The 3,210-nt window shown below is 45.3% G+C and overlaps 1 non-coding gene across 1 annotated transcript; it reads right to left on the bottom strand.

Moving 5' to 3' along the window:
- Positions 1-692: 692 nt before the first annotated feature.
- LOC125607771 lies at positions 693-800 on the bottom strand. Its single transcript, XR_007338841.1, has one exon. It is a non-coding gene; the product is annotated as a small nucleolar RNA R71 (small nucleolar RNA).
- Between the last annotated feature and the right edge of the window lie 2,410 nt (positions 801-3,210).

The raw sequence follows: 3,210 nt of genomic DNA, 5'->3' as shown, positions 1-3,210 counted from the left end.
AAAGACCAACGTTCCACATCGCTCGACGCAACAGCTTTCACGTCGACTGATTCTCGCACCCAACCGTCGACCGACACCCGAACTTCATCGTCGACCGATCTACATCGTTCAACATCGATCGATACTACACCGCGTACATTGATCGATCCTCAGTCGCGAAACATTGTTGCGATTGTTATTCTCAGACAAGATAAAAATGGAGACCTGTATGACCAGGATGGTCATTTGCGTAATGCAACAAGTCAGAAACTAGACGCTCAGGGTAATGTAATCCCTGATGCTGATGCTACAGGAGCTGCTCAGCCTGTAGAAGAGACTGCTCAACCAAAGGCACTGGCTGACTACAATCGTCCAGATGAGTACTACGCCAACAGATCAGCTATTCGACTTCCAGAGATTCAGAAGCAGAACTTCGAGCTGAAGCTTCAGTACTACACACTCGTGTCACAGCTACCCTACTCTGGGTTACCGCACGAGCATCCTATGAACCATCTGGAGAGGTTCGAGGATCTTATCGCTGCTATTCGTATGGATGGAATCCCTAAGGACTACCTATTGTGCAAGCTCTTCAAATATACACTGACTGGAGAAGCGCTGCACTGGCTTAGGCATCTACCCACAGGATCTCTAACATCATGGGCCGACATCAACAATGCTTTCTTGCGAAAATTTTTTGATGAGGCACACGCTGAAGACTTGAGGAGCAAAATTGCTACATTCGCGCAGGAGACTGGAGAGTCTTTCAAAGATGCGTGGATCAGATTCAAGTTCTTCCAGCGAGACTGTCCACACCACGGATTCAATGAAGTGCAACTGCTGAGCACTTTCTTCAGAGGTATCGCCTTGAGGTATCAGATGGTTCTTTATACAGCTAGTGAGGGAAACTTCAACACCAGAAATCCGGTGGAAGCTATAAGACTGATAGAAAATCTAGCAAACAGCAGCAACACCAAGAACATTGACTTTGAAAGGAAGAAGTCTATTGCATCCCTAGGGACGGGGCAGATGGGCGAAGTTAGAGCAAAGTTGGATGTATTTCATGAGCTTCTTAGGAAGCAGGTTTGCTCAGCTGACGAAGAAGTGGCTGTAGACATTGAAGGAGAAGAAGATGTGAACTACATTGGAGGTACTAGATTCAGAGGTCTGGAAGCCAGGGTGGAAACAGAAACTTCTATTGCAATGGTCAGAGGAGTAACCAGAGTTCAAAGTTCCAGAAACCTTTCAGCAACAACAGCAAAATCCACCACCAGAGACTCAGGAAAGCAAGATTGAAGCAATGCTTGACAGATTTCTGGAAGGACAGCAACAACTCATTGTGGATTTCAATGGGAAGATAGATTCCGCCTACAACAGTCTGAACACAAGAATTGAGACCTTAGGGACTCAAGTAAGGAAGCTTGAAATGCAAGTGGCTCAGACTGGAGATACTGTAAAGAGGCAAGAAGCCTTGGCTAGAGAGGGAGGAGTTGAGAAAGCAAAACACCACGTGAATGCCATCATAGATGATGATTTCTGGCAAGTGGTGAAGCATGAGAAGCTCGGAGAAGGAGACTTCAAAGTTGAAAGCTCCATGAGTTTCGGCGGATCTCAATGGTGTAGACCGATGTCAATGGATGCACATCGATCGACAGACCATGACGAAGATCGATCGATAGAATACTTTAAAAATCAATCCTTGTCATCTGCTGAATCGACCGCAGAGTGTAGTGCAGTTTGAATCATGACTCATGAGGAATTCGCAGAAAAACAACCTCACCCACCCTCCCCTTTCTACGTCAAAATCGATCGACCGCATGAGCCAGCCATCGATCGACAGAGAGAGACCGATATCGATCGACCCCCCTCACCTCCCATCGATCGACGTCACCTCCCACATACCGAGTGCGATTACCATCTATTGATAGTAACCGAATCAACGCACTCAGACCACCACCTAAACCTCTAGTAAACCCACCTAAACCTACAACCAACCCTTCAGACACTACACCAGAGCCTATGCAAGTTGATGAAGCAACTGAAGAAAGAAGGTTAAGGAAAAGGAAGGAGAATATTCCTAAGAACCTTAAGAGGGAAGCTAATGAGAAGGAGATGGATGGTTTCACTAAGAGAGTCCTCAGAATCCCAGTGGAGAAACCTTTTGATGAAGTTTATTACAAACACCGGTTGTGGATGTTCTTCAGGGAGACTAAGGAAACTGAGGAGGACATTAAAAGATTGTTTCATCATGTTAGGGAAAGGATGAAACTAAGGATCACATTGAAGAAGAAGAGTGATCTTGGAAAGTTTGCACTACCATTTCTGGTAAATGGTATTGAATTTCCCCATACACTTTGTGACACAGGAGCATCAGTCAGTATTCTACCTAAGGTTATGGCAGACCAACTGGGTCTGAAAATAGAACCCTCATCAGAATCTTTCACCTTCGTGGATCTTTCAGAAAGGAGCTCAAGAGGCATCATAAGAGACCTTGAGGTACAGATTGGTAATGCCCATGTCCCAATAGATTTTTATGTCCTGGACATCAAGCTTAACTGGAACTTTTCACTTCTGCTTGGAAGAGCTTTCTTGGCTACAGTAGGAGTTGTATGTGACATGAACACGAACAGATTGTGTCTGACACTGATAGATCCCGACGTCCACTATGACCTAGTTCGAGTTGTAAGACAACAGGTCAACCTCGTGGAGCTTGGGAATGATCTTGGCTACATTGCAGCATGCCATTGTGGAGCAGAGTACGAAACCGAGTACTCAGAATCGATCGATACTCACACTGCGTTATCGATCGATTCCAATGAGTCACCAACGACCAATGAATGCTATCCCACATTGCTCGACGGGAAGCAACCGGTAGACCACTTCACATTAACAGATCAGTGTTATCCAGACTTTGCCTTTCAACAACCCAACAAGAGAGGACGAGACGATTATTCAATAGGAAGTTAGGCAGATAGTGGATTTCATGAAAGTTTTGCAGTGGAGACAGTAATTCCGGATCCCAATGAGAATCCTACTGAGGAGTATGATGACGATTACTGGAAGGAAAAAGCTATAGAAATTTCTATGCAGGATGACAGATATTCACGCCATTCCTTCAACAACACGTCTCTACCATCGATCGACAGAGTCTACTCAGCATCCGTCGATACCCACCCTCATCCAGCAAAATGATCTTGTGCATCGATCAATACCACACCTGGTACATCAATCAAT

The sequence above is a fragment of the Brassica napus genome, chromosome A3 (assembly GCF_020379485.1).
Source record: "Brassica napus cultivar Da-Ae chromosome A3, Da-Ae, whole genome shotgun sequence".
NCBI lineage: Eukaryota > Viridiplantae > Streptophyta > Magnoliopsida > Brassicales > Brassicaceae > Brassica > Brassica napus.
Note: the sequence above shows the minus strand (reverse complement) of the source record. Positions and strands in the feature narration are given on the sequence as shown.